At 49.5% G+C, this 18580-nt stretch overlaps 1 protein-coding gene across 1 annotated transcript in view; it reads right to left on the reverse strand.

Annotated features, from left to right (window-relative positions):
• Nucleotides 1-16782, reverse strand: part of arhgef16 (Rho guanine nucleotide exchange factor (GEF) 16) — a 61193-nt gene extending 44411 nt beyond the window's left edge. The window contains 1 exon segment of the mRNA XM_078425160.1: nucleotides 16704-16782. The gene's annotated coding sequence lies outside the window, so the exon portion shown is untranslated.
• Between the last annotated feature and the right edge of the window lie 1798 nt (nucleotides 16783-18580).

Genomic DNA, 18580 nt, shown 5'->3' on the forward strand with positions numbered 1-18580 from the left:
TGTATTGTATTGTATTGTCACAGGGAGAACGTAGATATAGCAATATAGCACCCGAGGTCAGGATCGAACCCAGGTCTCTCTCTGATGCTGTGAGCCAGCAGCTCTACCATTGTGCCACCGTGCCACAGCGAGGTGACACAAGGATGTTTCAACAGTGGATGAGCTCGAGGCAGGGGTGGAGTGGATGATGATACTGGGGGGAGGATGGGGGAATGAGAGGTGTTGGTGGATATCACAGGGTTAGACACAACCTCAACACTCAGATACTTACCAGGGACACCTCAAGTACATCAGTAAAAGCACACTGTGGGAGCTTGTCTTACACAACTACTGTGCATTACGACAGCATTCCAAAAGCACGTCCATGACGATGAAGAGGTGTGGAAAATACCGCTGGCGTGATGCGTCTATCTCTCGACTGTTTAAATGGTGGAATTGGAGTGAAAGGTGAGAATGATCAGCCTCCTGGTGATCACGATGCAAGATGCAACACGTTTACAGAGCTGGTCTGGTCAGCAGAGAGTCGCTTGTGGCATTGCAGTCCCGCCTTCATGTGGCACTCAGAGCGAAGGAGGTGTAGTCACGGCCCGCCCCAGACTTTGGCCCCACGTTACACCATCCAAGCACGCTCCTGGTGACCTGGGTGGGGCTTCAACTTGGTAAATGCAGCCTTTCAGAACCACAACACAGCCCAGAGAGCACGTATGCACTGTTCCTGTAATGATGTGCCAGATTGTATGCAAGGCACGTTTCCACAAAGAAACAGCAATCACATATATGTTGGTATAAGAAAATAACTGCAGATGCTGGTACAAATCGAAGGTATTTATTCACAAAATGCTGGAGTAACTCAGCAGGTCAGGCAGCATCTCAGGAGAGAAGGAATGGGTAAAGTTTCGGGACGAGACCCTTCTTCAGACTGATATATGTTAGTGTTGCCCAATACACCAGGGAGAGACCCATCCTCCCTAGTATGCTCCTTACCAAAGATACTAGAGGAACAAGATGGACCACTCCATTGAAATCGCCTACACTGAAGTGTAGTAAGCAAAGGAGCCATTTTAGTAAGCAAAACCCACCGTTCGCTATGCCTCTCGCAGTGTAATCAGTGTTTTAGGGGAACAGTATGTGTGATGATAGCAGAATATATCTCATGTATCAATTCACAGATTTTTGTTATTTTTCTTTTAAAATGTTTCTGCAAGTTTCTGCCTACTAAAATGGTGCCTTGACGTACTACGGTTTTTAGGGTCGAGTGGTCTATCTTGTTCCTCTAGTACCTTTGCTCGTTACACAGCACCGTGGCATCTTTAATGTGGACACAACTGGGCAGCACGGTGTCGCAGCGGTAGTGTTGCTGCCTCACAGCGCCAGAGACCCAGGTTTGATCCTGACTAGTGCTGTTGTCTGTAGGGAGTTTGTACGTTCTCCCCATGACCTGCGTGGGATTTCTCCGGGTGTTCCGGTTGCCTCCACATTCCAAGACTTACTGATTTGTAGGTTAATTGGCTTGGTATAATTATAAATTAACACACATCAAGGTCAGTGTGTGGGGAAAACTGCTCGGCACTGACTCGGTGGGCCAAAGAGCCTGTTTCCACGCTGTATCTCCAAACTAAACTAAACACAACTCCCAGATGTATTAGAGGACAGAGGAACTGAAAGAAATTTGCATTAGGCGAGAAATTGTATTGGGTAGACTGATGGGACTGAAGGCTGATAAATCCCCAGGGCCTGATGGTCTGCATCCCAGGGTACTCAGGGAGGTGGCTCTAGAAATAGTGGATTCATTGGTGAGCATTTTCCAATGTTCAATAGATTCAGGATCAGTTCCTGTGGATTGGAGGCTAGCTCATGTTATCCCACTTTTCAAGAAAGGAGTGAGAGAGAAAATGGTGAATTACAGACCAGTTAGCCTGACATCGGTGGTGGGGAAGATGCTGGAGTCAATTATTAAAGAGGTAATAATGGTGCATTTGGAAAGCAGTAAAAGGATAAGTCCAAGTCAGCATGGATTTATGAAAGGGAAATCATGCTTGACTAATCTTCTGGAATTTTTTGAGGATGTGACCAGTAAAATGGATGAAGGGGAGCCAGTGGATGTAGTGTATCTAGACTTTCAGAAAGCCTTTGATAAGGTCCCACACGGGAGATTGGTGAGCAAAATTAGAACACATGGTATTGGGGGTAGAGTGTTGACATGGATAGAGAATTGGTTGGCAGACAGGAAGCAAAGAGTATTTGAGTATTGTGTACAGTTTTGGTCTCCTAATTTGAGGAAGGACATCCTTGTAATTGAGGCAGCGCAGCGTAGGTTCACGAGATTGATCCCTGGGATGGCGGGACTGTCATACGAGGAAACATTGAAAAGACTAGGCATTAATTCACTGGAGTTTAGAAGGATGAGAGCGGATCTTACAGAAACATATAAAATTATAAAAGGACTGGACAAGCTGGATGCAGGAAAAATGTTCCCAATGTTGGGGGAGTCCAGAACCAGGGGCCACAGTCTTAGAATAAAGGGGAGGCCATTTAAAACTGAGGTGAGAAGGACATTTTTCACCCAGAGAGTTGTGAATTTGTGGAATTCTCTGCCACAGAGGGCAGTGGAAGCCAATCACTGGATGCATTTAAGAGAGAGTTAGATAGAACTCTAGGGGCTTGTGGAATCAAGGGATTTGGGGAGAAGGCAGGCACGGGTTATTGATTGTGGATGATCAGCCATGATCACAATGAATTGCAGTGCTGGCTCGAAGGGCTGAATGGCCTTCTCCTGCACCTATTTTCTATGTTTCTACGTTTCAAGTTGACACTCGCTCGAGTTTAGAAGAATGAGTGGGGACCTCATTGAAACCTACTGAATAGTGAAGGGCCTGGATAGAGTGAATGTGAATAAGATGTTGCCACTATTGGGAGAGTCTAGGACCAGAGGCCAGATTCCAGGAAAATAGCCTCAGAATAAAAGGACATACCTTTCCAAAGATGAGGAATAATTTCTTTAGTCAGAGGCTGGTGAATTGGTGGAATTCTTTGCAAGAGATGACTGTGGAAGCCAAGTCAATGGATAGTTTTAAGGCAGAGATTGCCAGATTTGTGATTAGTGCGGGTGTCAGGGGTTATGGGAGAAGGCAGGGAAAGATGGATCAGCCATGACTGAATGGCGGGGTAGACTTGATGGGCCGAAAGGCCTAATTCTACTCCTAGAACTTACAAAACGTGACATGACAGGGCAGAGTGGGGAGCTGATCCAGGTCATTGTTGGAAACTGGACCTTGGACTGTGTAACGTTTCCTTAGTGCCAACCCGTGACCTCAACATAAGCCTTGCGTTCAAAACAGGAGTGAGATTGAACTCGCCACCTGTTGATTCAGAGGGCAAGGGCATGACCAGTCGAGTTACAACAGACTGGGATCAGCCACTGATGCTGTGAGTAAAAGCTCGCTTCACAAAGCCAGGGTGTGGCAAACCTGAACTTGAATTTCAGTTTCATTCAAAGCACTGTAGCCCAACGATGGGAAAACACAAGCAATTATCCAGCAGCTTTCCAGAGTCACTGCTCAAGGTTAAACCGAGTTCCACAATATGCATGACATCTCCAACTACTGAACTTGACCACAGTTTATCCTTTCGCTCCACTCTCAGGAGGTCTCAATGGGGCGAGCGTTGAAGATAGTCAATGGGGATTCTTGTGTAAATTCCCTGGTTGTACTGCTGGGGAGATTCCAGGAAAATCCAGTGCAGGATCCAGCAGGAAGTGACTGGGGAACCTGCTTTCTCTTTGTGAGGCCTGTGCCACGGCTAATTGATCCATGAGATGAGTGTGCTGAGACCAAGCCACGGATGAAATACCTTTGACGACAAGTCCCGAACCAAAACATCACCTGCCCATTCCCTCCAGAGATGCTGCCCGACCTGCTGAGTTACTCCAGCACTGTGTGTTTCACAGTTGTAATACCTTTTCTTGGTAATAATGTCATACAGCATAAAAACAGGCCCATCAGCCCAACTTGCCCACACCAACCAACATGTCCCATCTACACTATGTCCCACCTGCCTGCATTTGGCAATATCCCTCTAAACCTATCTTATCCACAAACCTATTAAATGTTTCCTAAATATTGTAGGATAGGGTTAATGTGCGGGGATCGCTGGTCGGTGCGAACTCAGTGGGCCGAAGGGCCTGTTTCCACGACGTATCTGTAAACTAAACTAAACTAACCACCGCACTAGCAAGGACAATATTCATTGCCCTTGAAGAGAACTACCTTTTTGAGCGGCTGCAGTCCTTCAGACAAAGGGTTTTAGTTTAGTTATACAGCGCGGAAACAGGCCCTTCGGCCCACCGAGTCCACGCCGACCAGTGATCCCCGCACATTAACACTGTCATTAGGGTCAAATTTTACATTTACCAAGCCAATTAACCTACAAACCTGTACGTCTTTGGAGTGTGGGAGGAAACGGAAGTTCTTGGAGAAAACCCATGCAGATCACGGGGAGAACGTACAAACTCCGTACAGACGGCACCCATTTTGGGAAAGGAGTTCTATGATTCAAACCCAGTGTTGAAGGAGCAGTCACAGCTCTTACCAGATCACCATCTCCTGAAGCCATGACTTTCTAAACTTCACCTTTCACCCTGGAACCACAGATATCACTGATTTCTGGATTTTACTTGACAAACTGTGGATTTTTTACAATTGATTATTACAATAAGTTATGTGTTACACAGATATGCCAGTGAGCAGACGTCCAATTAGCAACAGGAGGGGAATGTTTTACGACCCAAAAATTATTGCCGACTTTCACCTTCAATCACAGATCAAGGACAGTATAAAAATAAAAGACAAGAAGTACAACAAAGCAAAGAAGAGTGGGAAGCCAGAGGATTGGGACTCTTTTAAAGAGCAAGAGTAGAAAACTAAAAAGGCAATACGGGGAGAAAAGATGAGGTTCGAGGGTAAGCCAGCCAATAATATAAAGGAGGATAGTAAAAGCTTTTTTAGGTATGTAAAGAGGAAAAAAATAGTCAAGGCAAATGTGGGTCCCTTGAAGACAGAAGCATGGGGAACAAGGAAATGGCAGACGAGTTGAACCGGTACTTTGGATCTGTCTTTACTAAGGAAGATACAAACAATCTCCCAGATGTTCTAGTGGCCAGAGATTCTAGGGTGACAGAGGAACTAAAGGAAATTCACATTAGGCAGGAAATGGTGTCGGGTAGACTGATGGGATGGAAGGCTGATAAATCCCCAGGGCCTGATGGTCTGCATCCCAGGGTACTTAAGGAGGTGGCTCTAGAAATTGTGGACGCATTGGTGATCATTTTCCAATGTTCTATAGATTCAGGATCAGTTCCTGTGGATTGGAGGGCAGTTAATGTTATCCCACTTTTTAAGAAAGAGGGGAGTGAGAAAACGGGAAATTATAGACCAGTTAGGAGTCAATTATAAAAGACGAAATTGCGGAGCATTTGGATAGCAGTAACAGGATCGTTCCGAGTCAGCATGGATTTACGATGGGGAAATCATGCTTGACTAATCTTCTGGAATTTTATGAGGATGTAAATAGGAAAATTGACAGGAGAGAGCCGGTGGATGTGGTGTACCTCGACTTTCAGAAAGCCTTTGACAAGGTCCCACATAGATTAGTGGGCAAAATAAGAGCACATGGTATTGGGGGTAGGGTACTGACATGGATAGAAAATTGATTGGCAGACAGAAAGCAAAGAGTGGGGATAAATGGGTCCCTTTCAGAATGGCAGGCAGTGACTAGTGGGGTACCGCAAGGCTCAGTGCTGGGACCGCAGCTATTTACAATATACATTAATGACTTGGATGAAGGGATTAAAAGTAACATTAGCAAATTTGCAGATGATACAAAGCTGAGTGGTAGTGTGAACTGTGAGGAAGATGCTATGAGGTTGCAGGGTGACTTGGACAGGTTGTGTGAGTGGGCGGATGCATGGCAGATGCAGTTTAATGTGGATAAGTGTGAGGTTATCCACTTTGGTGGTAATAGGAAGGCAGATTATTATCTGAATGGTGTCAAGTTAGGAAAAGGGGACGTACAACGAGATCTGGGTGTCCTAGTGCATCAGTCACTGAAAGGAAGCATGCAGGTATAGCAGGAGGTGAAGAAAGCCAATGGAATGTTGGCCTTCATAACAAGAGTTGAGTATAGGAGCAAAGAGGTCTTTCTGCAGTTGTACAGGGCCCTAGTGAGACCGCACCTGGAGTACTGTGTGCAGTTTTGGTCTCCAAATTTGAGGAAGGATATTCTTGCTATTGAGGGCGTGCAGCGTAGGTTTACTAGGTTAATTCCCGCAATGGCGGGACTGTCACATGTTGAAAGACTGGAGTGACTAGGCTTGTTTACACTGGAATTTAGAAGGATGAGAGGGGATCTTATCGAAACATATAGGATTATTAAGGGGTTGGACACGTTAGAGACAGGAAACATATTCCCAATGTTGGGGGAGTCCAGAACCAGGGGCCACAGTTTAAGAATAAGGGGTAGGCCATTTAGAACGGAGATGAGGTAAAACTTTTTCAGTCAGAGAGTTGTAAAGCTGTGGAATTCTCTGCCTCAGAAGGCAGTGGAGGCCAATTCTCTGAATGCATTTAAGCGAGAGCTAGATAGCTGAGTCAGGGGGTATGGGGAGAAGGCAGGAATGGGGTACTGATTGAGATTGATCAGCCATGATCACATTGAATGGTGGTGCTGGCTCGAAGGGCCGAATAGCCTACTCCTGCACCTATTGTCTATTGAATCTTTCAGGAAGGCACAGAGGACTGGAGCTACAGCTGGACGACCTCAGGATCACGTGGGAGAATGAGAGTTTCTTAAATATGACTTATAGTGAGGTGGTCATGCCTAAAGTACGGGGAGAGTCTGTGGGGAAACCATGAGTAAATGGGAGTAGAAAGTGCAGGTGACCCCCATGGCCTTTTCCCTTCAAAACAAGTATATCCTTTTGGATACTGTTGGGGGGGGGGGGGAGAATGACCAGTCAGGGATGAGCAGCAGTGGAAGGCAGGGTTGTGGCACCAAGCCTGGCTCTGAGGCACAGTGGGGAAGAATAATGTCAGACAGAGCAATCGTTGTAGAAGATTCACTAGTTAGGGAGGCAGTCAGGAGATTCACTGGCAGCACTTAAGGGTCCAGGATGTGTGGGCTGCAGCATGATATAGCTCTTATGGGTAATGGAATCAAGGGATATGGGGAGAAAGCAGGAACAGAATACTGATTTAGAAAGATCATCCATGATTATATTGAATGGCGGTGCTGGCTCGAAAGGCCAAACGGCCTACCCCTGCACCTTTTTTCTATGTTTCTACATTCTCAAGGGGGAGGGTGAGCATCCAAGAGCCATTGTGCATGTTGGCACAAATGACAGAGGCAAGAAAAGGGAGGAGATTCTGCAAAGTGATAATAGGGAATTCTACAAAAGACTAAAATGCAGAACCTCCGGGATAGTAATCTTCAGATCACTCCCAGTGCCAGAGAGTACAAATATAAAGATAGGATAGATTAATGTGTGGTTTACGAAATTGGTACAGAGGGCGGGGACTCAGATTTTTGGACTGGGGTCTCTTGTGGGGCAGAAGGGACAGGTTGTACCTGAACTGGAGGGGATGGCAGGATCATGGTACGGAGTGAGGACGTGGTACTTCAAGTAGCCCTTGCTTTCCCTCTCACTCCATCCTCTCCCCCTTCCCACCAGTCATACTGTCTCCGACTACATTCTACCTGTGCCGCCTACTCCCCTGACATCAGTCTGAGGAAGGGTCTCGACCCGAAACGTCACCCATTCCTTCTCTCTGGAGATGCAGCCTGTCCTGCTGAGTTACTCCAGCATTTTGAGAGGCCTGATGGGTAAGGTGGATGAACTGGTGGCATGGATAGGAACGTGCGACTGGGACGTTGTAGCCATTGCGGAAACCTGGCTGAGAGGGAGACAGCACTGGCAGTGTAAGGTTCCAAGGTACAGTGCTACTGGGGAGATAGTGGGGTCAAAGAGGGGATGGGGGGGGGGGGGGGGTGCTGCTTTAAGGAGAATATCATGGCAGTAGTCCAAGATGGCATTACCAATGCTTCATGCGGTAAGGTTATTGGTGGAGCTGAGAAATAAAAAGGGTTTAATCACCTTATTGGGAGTGTACTAAAGGCCCCTAAATAGTCAACAGGAATTAGAAATATGCCAGGAGATTGCAGGCAGCTGCAAGACAAATACGGTTGTCAGAGCAGAGGATTTTAACTTTTCCTAATGTAGACTGGGACTGTCATAATGCCAAGGTCTTACACAGGGTTGAATTTGTCAAATGTGTTCAGCAAAGTTTCCTCAGGCAATATGAGGAGGGACCTACGCAGGAGAGAACAAAGCTTGATCCACTCTTACGAAATTGGGAAGGGCAATCATAAGGTCATAAGATCATAAGCGATAGGAGTAGAATTACACCATTCGGCCCATCAAGTCTACTCCACCATTCAATCATGGCTGTCCTATCTCTCCCTTCTAACCCCATTCTCCTGCCTTCTCCCAATAGCCCCTGACACCCGTACTCATCAAGAATCTATGTATCACTGCCTTAAAAATATCCATTGACTTGGCCTCAAGAGCCTTCTGTGGCAAAGAATTCCACAGATTCACCACCTTCTGACTAAAGAAATTTCTCCTCATCTCCTTCCTAAAAGAACATCCTTTAATTCTGAGGCTATGACTAATCCTAGACTCTCCCACTAGTGGAAACATCCTCTCCACATCCACTCTATCCAAGCCTTTCACTATTCTGTACGTTTCAGAGGTCCCCCCTCATTCTTCTAAACTCCAGCGAGTACAGGCCCAGTGCTGACAAACGCTCATTATAGGTTAGCCTACACATTCCTGGGATCATTCTTGTAAACCTTCTCTGGACCCTCTCCAGAGCCAGCACACCCATCCTCAGATACGGTGCCCACAATTGCTCACAATGCAGCCTGACCAACACCTTACAGAACCCCAGCTCCATCCATGTTTTTTGTATACAAACCCTCCTGAAATAAATGCTGCCATTGAGTTAGCTTTCTTTACTACCAACTACAGTGACAGTGACGGAAGTGTCTGTGGGGGGTTATTTTGGGACCAGCGACAACTGTTCTATTCGCTTTAAGATAGTTACGGATAATGACAGGGTGGGTCCACACTGTTAAAATTGGGAGAAGGCCAACTTGATGGTATTAAAAAAGAACTTTCTCAAGTTGATTGGAGTAGGCTGCTTGCAGACAGAAGAGTGCCTGAAGGTGGGATAGTTTGACAAGAGTTCAGGGCATGCATGTTCCTTTTGGTGTGAAGGGGGAGGCAAGTGGGCATAAGAAAGCTTGTATGACCAGAGAAATTGAGGTCCTGGTCAGGAAAAAGGAGGCTTGGGACAGGTATGGAGCGCTGGGAATAAGCGTAGCCCTCGGGGAGTTTCAGGAGCCGAGGAGCATATTTATGGAGGAAATCAGGAGGGCAAGGGGGAGGGAGGGGGAAGAGAAGCAGGAGATAGCTGTGGCCAAATATATTTTATAGACAATAGGTGCAGGAGGAGGCCATTCAGCCCTTCGAGCAAGCACCACCATTCAATGTGATCATGGCTGATCATTCTCAATCAGTACCCCGTTCCTGCCTTCTCCCCATACCCCCTGACTCCGCTATCTTTAAGAGCTCTATCTAGCTCTCTCTTGAATGCATTCAGAGACTTGGCCTCCAATAATAGACAATAGACAATAGACAATAGGTGCAGGAGTAGGCCATTCGGCCCTTCGAGCCAGCACCACCATTCAATGTGATCATGGCTGATCATTCTCAATCAGTACCCCGTTCCTGCTTTCTCCCCATACCCCCTGACTCCGCTATCCTTAAGAGCTCTATCTAGCTCTCTCTTGAATGTATTCAGAGAATTGGCCTCCACTGCCTTCTGAGGCAGAGAATTCCACAGATTCACAACTCTCTGACTAAAAAAGTTTTTCCTCATCTTTGTTCTAAATGGCCTACCCCTTATTCTTAAACTGTGGCCCCTGGTTCTGGACTCCCCCAACATTGGGAACATGTTTCCTGCCTCTAACGTGTCCAACCCCTTAATAATCTTATACGTTTCGATAAGATCCCCTCTCATCCTTCTAAACTCCACTGCCTTCTGAGCACATTATAAGCACATTAAGGGAAAGAGAGTGACGAGAGAGAAATAGAGACCCTCAGAAAACAAAGTGGTCATGTCTGTGTAGATCTGTGGGACATGGACAAGCCATTTATGCATATTTCTCCTCTATTTTTACCAAGGAGAAAAACATGAAGATTGGGGAACTTGGGAGGGTCAATGGAAGTGTCTTGAGAACAGTTAGTATTATGGTCGAGGAGGAGCTGAATGTCCAAATGAAAACAATGAAGGTAGATAAATCTCCAGGGACTGATCAGAAATATCGAAGAAAACAGTGGGAAGCAAGAGGAATTTCAAATGCCCTGGCTGAGATAGACAAATCATCATTGGACACAGGTGAGGTGCTGGAAGATTGGAGGGTGGCCAATGTTGTGCCTCTATTTAAGAAGAGATGCCAAAGGAGGTAGTTGATGACAACATTTAAGACATTTGGACAGTTACATGGATGGGAAAGGTTTAGAGGGATTGGGGCCAAGATTGGGCAGGTGGGACCAGTGTAGGTGGGGCATCTTGGTCAGCATGTGCTGGAGAGCCTGCTCCCCTGCTGTGCCACCCAATGGCATGTGTAGTTGATTGGAGAGCATGCCCCCCTGCTGTGCCACCCAATGGCATGTGTAGTTGATTGGAGAGCATGCCCCCCTGCTGTACCACCCAATGGCATGTCTAGTTGATTGCATCAAATAATATTTACCAAACATTTGGAAAATACTAGGAAAATAAATCTGCAGTTAGGAATTTTTTTTTGTAAGTCCAGAACAAATTTGGAAATAATATAACACTAGCATTTGGGCTAGTCCTATCACCATTGGTAGTGATCAGTTAGAGAGTGAGCAAATGGTAGTCATCAGCTAGAGAGTGAGCAAATGGTGCAAAATACATTCAGCTGCTCCATATCCTTTCATCCCACACCAAACCTAATCCTGCATGTTGATACGTTCCATCATGTAGTGAGCCCTAGCATGCCTGTCCAGTCTCACAACTCTTGTGTAAAGAATTAGTATTCCAAGCTAACCACTTTTAATTTTGTACCTGCCCCTCAAACTTCACCATCTCGCCTTCACTCCACAGTGGCGCAGCGTAGATCTACTGCCTTAATGAGCTAGAGACCCTGACTATGGGTGCTGTCTGTACGGAGTTTGTACGTTCTCCCCGTGACCACGAGGTCTCAGAGATCTTAGTTTCCCTTTCACACTCCAAAGACGTACAGGTTTGTAGGTTAATTGGCTTGGTATAAATGTAAAAGATAATGAGCTTAGGGTCGTGTTTATGCGTGGGGGTCACTCGTCTGTGCGGACGCGGTGGGCCGAAGGGCCTATTTCCACACGGTATCTCTGAACCCATTTGGTCACACGGTGACAGTGCAGGAAGTGGTGGCTTTCAGATACAAAATGAAGCCAAGGTCCACCTGCTCTCTCACCTGCACATGAAAGGTGCAGCGGCAGTATTCCAACCTGATGACTGGGTTCTTCCTTCTGTCCCACAGCTGAAGATAATGTCCATTTTGTCACTGGTTATACAGAACAGTTTTTCAACCATTGGGAAGAGGCAGTTGAAAAGCACTCTGGTGATGACAGTTGAATCGCGACTCCAGGTGCTGTCTGTGTGGAGTTTGCATGTTCACCCTGTGACCACATGGGTTTTCTTTGGGTACCTCCAGTTTCTTTCCACATCCCAAAGACATGCGGTTTTGTAGGTTAGTCAGCCTCTGCAAATTGCCCCTAATGTGCAGGGAGTGGATGTGAGAGTGGGAGAACATCAAACTGGTATGAACAGGTGATCAATAGTCCACATGGACTCACTGGGCCTAAGGTCCTGTTTCCATGCTGCATCTCTAAACTCCAACAGAAGTCTGGGAGTCAGCACCAACCATGATATATAACTTGCTAAGACCACTCAAATGGGTGGAACAATGATATTCTCAATCACTCTCACTGTGATATTGCACACCCTGCAGTGAAGCTGAGCTGAAGGACGAAGGGGAAGCTATTCAACGAACATTGCATCCATTCTAGATCCAAGATTACACCAACTGCACTCATCAACCCGAGTGCACAAATTCCGCTTGTTCAGTGCAGTTTTTTTAGTTTCGAGCAACACCCCTGTCGGCCGACCGACCGAGTCTATGCCGAGCAGCAATCCCCACACACTAGCACTATCCCGCACACATGACGGACAATTTACAATCTTACCAAGCCAATTAACCAACAAACCTGAACGTCTTGGAGTGCGGGAGGAACCCGGAGCACCGGGAGAAAACCCTCACAGGTCACGGGGAGAACGTACAAACTCCGTACAGGCAGCACCCGTGGTCAGGATCGAACCCGGGTCTCTGGCGATGTAAGGCAGCAACTTTACCGTTGCGCCACAGTGCCGCCCCTTTGAGAATGAGCTTTGAGAATGAACATCCACTAAGATTGCACTGACTGCCTGCCTGCCCCCACTTTACAACACCCTGTTCCCACAATAAAAAACCCACATGAGACCTTGGATAATTATTTCAAGAGTCACCGCTCAATGAAGGCAGACATTCACGATGAATGTCCACATTGCCTTCAGTGAACACAACACTTGACTGCGTTAGGTGGGATGATCAGGACCTCAAAACTAACACAAAACGTAGGTCTACAGGGCCGCGAGATTCCTCCCTTCCCACTTGCATCCGAGACATGGCTGCCTGAGTGGGCAGCTCATGCTAAAGGAGAGTACATTCTGCACAAAGTCTTCCAAGCCCACTAGCTGAAGAGAACAAAAATCATTGGCCGATTCCAGGCCAACCTCCTAGTTACACTCACTCAGCTCTTGGGGCCAGGCCCCCTCATTTGTATGCCCATCCCTAGATTCCCAAAGTAGACAACCTTCTTCAAGCTCTGCCATGACCAGAGGCAACAAGGTGGATGGAGCAAACAGGTCCAGAAGCTCAAGCTCTTTGGGTACCTCCGCTTTCAGCAACAAGTACAACGTTCCCACTCACTCTTGGGAATCTCCGGTGTGTCCATGGCATTCAGGGACGGGGCTGAGATGAGGATGGGGTGTGTTGTGAGCACACGGAACCATGGTGCAAATGGAAGAGAGGGGGCATTGACTCCCAAGAAGGAGGAGAAAGAAAGAGAGAAAGAAAGAAAGAAGTGAGAGGGGAAGGGAGGCAAAGAGGGAGCGCCTCCCTGTGGCAGGTTTGAGGAAGACCGGGTCAATGGGAGACCTTCAGATCTACCTGTGGCAGACTCATGGAGACCCATGCTGGTCACATCAGGATCAGAGTGAGGGCAAACAGACTCAGGCCTTGGGGGCAGCTGAAGGACAAGAGATTGACCCTTAAACCAACACCAAATATTAAAATCTGAACAAGCTGGAAAGACACAGTAGGTCAGGCAGCCTCTGTGGCGTATGATACAGGGTTCACATTTGCTATGCCTGTCTGTTTGTAGGGTACGTTAGCTCTGCCTGCCTCTTTGTAGGGTACGTTGAACAACCCCTGTTCCAGATATACATGCCCTATCCCCACTACATTGATGACTGCATCGGTGCTATCTCCTGCACCCATGCAGAACTCATGGACTTTATTAACTTCACCAACACTTTCCATCCTGCATTCAAATTCACTTGGACCATCTCCGAACACCTCCCTCCTCTTTCTTGATCTCACAGTCTCCATCACAGGAGATAGATTATGGACTGACGTTAATTACAAATCCACTGACTCCCACAAATATCTAGACCACACTTCTTCCCACCCTGCTTCCTGCAAAGACTCTATCCCCTACTCCCAATTCCTCCGTCTACGCCGCATCTGCGCCCAAGATGAGGTGTTCCACACCAGGACATCCGAGACGTCCTCATTCTTTAGGGAGCGGGGGTTTCCCTCTCCCATCATAGATGAGGCCCTCACTCGTGTCTCCTCGGTACCCCGCAGCTCTGCCCTTGCTCCCCCTCCCCCTAGTCGCAAAAGATAGAGTCCCCCTGAGTCCTCACCTTCCACCCCATCAGCCGTCACATACAACACACTATCCTCCGACATTTTCACCACCTCCAACGAGATCCCACCACGAGCCACATTTTCCCATCTCCACCCATTTCTGCTTTCCGCAGAGACCGTTCCCTCCACAACTCCCTGTTTAACTCATCCCTTCCCACCCAAACCACCCCCTCCCCAGGTACCTTCCCCTGCAACCGCAGGAGATGCAACACCTGTCCCTCTACCTCCTCCCTCGACCCTGTCCAAGGACCCCGACAGTCCTTTCAGGTGAGGCAGAGGTTCACTTGCACCTCCTCCAACCTCATCTACTGTATCCGTTGTTTCAGATGTGGACTCTTATACACAAACAAGACAAAGCGATCGTTTCGCTGAGCACCTTCACTCAGTCTGCCTGGACCTACTCGATCTCCCGGTTGCCAAACACTTTAATTCCCCTTCCCATTCCCACACAAACCTTTCTGTCCTAGGTCTCCTCTATTGTCGGAGTGAAGCTGATCACAAATTGGAGGAACAGCATCCTATATTTTGCTTGGGCAGTTTACAACTCAGTGGTATGTACATTGATTTCTCTATCTTCAACCCCTGCATTCCCTCTCTCTCCATCCCTCCCCCACCCATGTCACACCAGGTTCCCGTTCTCACCCAGCAAACAGCTAACAATGGCCTGTTATTGTTATCGTTACTTTTTCTATATCTCTCTACATCACTGAAGGGTCTCGACCCAAAACGTCATCCATTCCTTCTCTCCAGAGATGCTGCCTGTCCTTATGAGTTACTCCAGCATTAGTCGTAGTTAGTCGTAGGGAACTGATTGGGTCTCGGTTCAAGGAAGAACCAGAGAGCTCTGTGACATTCCTGGTGGCAAATGGAGGTGAGGCAACAAATGTAGAGGGATCTGGTCTGAATGTGAACAAATGGGCATCTTGGTTGGCATGGGCCAGTTGGGCCAAAGAGCCTGTTTCTGTGCTGGGCGACTCCAAACATAAAACCATATAGCACAGAATGTGCGGAACATGATGTATGGATCCAGTGATCTGTGTCCACAGGTGATCCAGATCCCTCCATCTCCATTTGCCGATCAACAAGCCGCTTAAATGCTACTATGGTATGTGGCTCCATCACCACCCCTGCCAGCACGTTGCAGGCACTCACACATGTCCCACACACCCGCTTTAAACATTAGTAGGAAAATAACTGCAGATGCTGCTTCAAACCGAAGGTATCACAAAATGCTGGAGTAACTCAGCAGGTCAGGCAGCATCTCGGGAGGGAAGGAATGGGTGACGTTTCGGGTCGAGACCCTTCTTCAGACTGATGTCAGGGGGGCGGGACAAAGGAAGGATATAGGTGGAGACAGGAAGATAGAGGGAGATCTGGGAAGGGGGAGGGGAAGAGAGGGACAGAGGAACTATCTAAAGTTGGAGAAGTCGATGTTCATACCACTGGGCTGCAAGCTGCCCAGGCGAAATATGAGGTGCTGTTCCTCCAATTTCCGGTGGGCCTCACTATGGCACTGGAGGAGGCCCATGACAGAAAGGTCAGACTGGGAATGGGAGGGGGAGTTGAAGTGCTCGGCCACCGGGAGATCAGTTTGGTTAATGCGGACCGAGCGCAGGTGTTCAGCGAAGCGATCGCCGAGCCTGCGCTTGGTTTCGCCGATGTAAATAAGTTGACATCTGGAGCAGCGGATGCAATAGATGAGGTTGGAGGAGGTGCAGGTGAACCTTTGTCTCACCTGGAAAGACTGTTTGGGTCCTTGGATGGAGTTGAGGGGGGAGGTAAAGGGACAGGTGTTGCATCTCGTGCGGTTGCAGGGGAAAGTGCCCGGGGTTGGGGTGGTTTGGGTAGGAAGGGACGAGTGGACCAGGGAGTTACGGAGGGAACGGTCTCTGCGGAACGCAGAGAGGGGAGGGGATGGGAGGATATGGCCAGTGGTGGGGTCCCGTTGTAGGTGACGGAAATGTTGGTGGATGATATGTTGGATCTGCTGGCTGGTGGGGTGGAAGGTGAGAACGAGGGGGATTCTGTCCTTGTTGCGAGTGGGGGGAGGGGGAGCAAGAGCGGAGCTGCGGGATGTAGAAGAGACCCTAGTGAGAGCCTCATCTATAATGGAGGAGGGGAAGCCCCGTTTCCTGAAGAACGAGGACATCTCTGAAGCCCTAGTGTGAAACACCTCATCCCGGGCGCAGATGCGGTGTAGACCCTCCCCACACCCCACACTCCCCTCCCCACACTCCCCACCCCACACTCCCCTCCCCACCCTCCCACCACAGCACGCAATACTCCAGATGGGGCCTAACCAAAGTGTGGTGGACCAGCATTGTGACTTCCCGACTGTGAACCTCCATGTCCCAGCTACTGGAGTACAAGCACATTCTCCACACACCATCTCCCCGCGTTGCCACTTTAGGGCGCAGTTACATTGGGACAACTAACCACCTGGAAACCGTTTTGCTGTGAAGAGCTTTAGATTAAGTGGTGAAAGGCGCTATGTCAATGTAGTTGCACTTTCTCTTTAAGATGTTTCCGCACCCGATGAAGGTTTCGCTCACCTGCCGCGAGTCCCCCGCTTTGAGCCGGAGTCAGGTGTTGATCGATGGCTGTGCTGTAAACGTTGTGTGGTGTGGCTGTACCTGGGGCCGCTGTACCTGGGGCCCTGGGGCCGCTGTACCTGGGGCCCTGGGGCCGCTGTACCTGGGGTCCTGGGGCCGCTGTACCTGGGGTCCTGGGGCCGCTGTACCTGGGGCCGCTGTACCTGGGGTCCTGGGGCCGCTGTACCTGGGGTCCTGGGGCCGCTGTACCTGGGGCCGCTGTACCTGGGGTCCTGGGGCCGCTGTACCTGGGGTCCTGGGGCCGCTGTACCTGGGGTCCTGGGGCCGCTGTACCTGGGGTCCTGGGGCCGCTGTACCTGGGGCCGCTGTACCTGGGGTCCTGGGGCCGCTGTACCTGGGGCCGCTGTACCTGGGGTCCTGGGGCCGCTGTACCTGGGGCCGCTGTACCTGGGGCCGCTGTACCTGGGGTCCTGGGGCCGCTGTACCTGGGGCCGCTGTACCTGGGGTCCTGGGGCCGCTGTACCTGGGGCCGCTGTACCTGGGGCCGCTGTACCTGGGGCCGCTGTACCTGGGGTCCTGGGGCCGCTGTACCTGGGGTCCTGGGGCCGCTGTACCTGGGGCCGCTGTACCTGGGGCCGCTGTACCTGGGGCCGCTGTACCTGGGGCCAACACCTGGTCCCAACCGCAGCCAAGCGCCTGAAACTGTGAGGCAACTCTCCCAAAGTGTGATCACAGTGACGGCACTTCCGCCTCGCACACCTTCCTCACAGCAACAACACAAAGGTGAGGCGACACACACTGCCCCACACACACTGCCCCACACACACTGCCCCACACACACTGCCCCACACACACTGCCCCACACACACTGCCCCACACACACTGCCCCACACACACACTACACTGACCCACACACACTGCCCCACACACACACTACACTGCCCCACACACACTGCCCCACACACACTGCACTGACCCACACACACTGCCCCACACACACTACACTGACACACACACACTGCCCCACACACACTGCCCCACACACACTGCCCCACACACACTGCCCCACACACACTGCCCCACACACACTACACTGCCCCACACACACTGCCCCACACACACTACACTGACACACACACACTGCCCCACACACACTGCCCCACACACACTGCCCCACACACACTGCCCCACACACACTGCCCCACACACACTACACTGCCCCACACACACTACACTGACCCACACACACTGCCCCACACACACTACACTGACACACACACACTGCCCCACACACACTGCCCCACACACACTGCCCCACACAGACTACACTGCCCCACACACACTACACTGACCCACACACACTGCCCCACACACACTACACTGACCCACACACACTGCCCCACACACACTACACTGACACACACACACTGCCCCACACACACTACACTGACCCACACACACTGCCCCACACACACTACACTGACCCACACACACTGACCCACACACACTGCCCCACACACACTACACTGACCCACACACACTGCCCCACACACACAACACTGACCCACACACACTGACCCACACACACTGCCCCACACACACTACACTGACCCACACACACTGCCCCACACACACTACACTGACCCACACACACTGACCCACACACACTGCCCCACACACACTGCCCCACACACACTGCCCCACACACACTACACTGACCCACACACACTGCCCCACACACACTACACTGACCCACACACACTGCCCCACACACACTACACTGACCCACACACACTGCCCCACACACACTACACTGACCCACACACACTGCCCCACACACACTACACTGACCCACACACACTGCCCCACACACACTA

Source organism: Rhinoraja longicauda, chromosome 30 (genome assembly GCF_053455715.1).
Source record: "Rhinoraja longicauda isolate Sanriku21f chromosome 30, sRhiLon1.1, whole genome shotgun sequence".
NCBI lineage: Eukaryota > Metazoa > Chordata > Chondrichthyes > Rajiformes > Arhynchobatidae > Rhinoraja > Rhinoraja longicauda.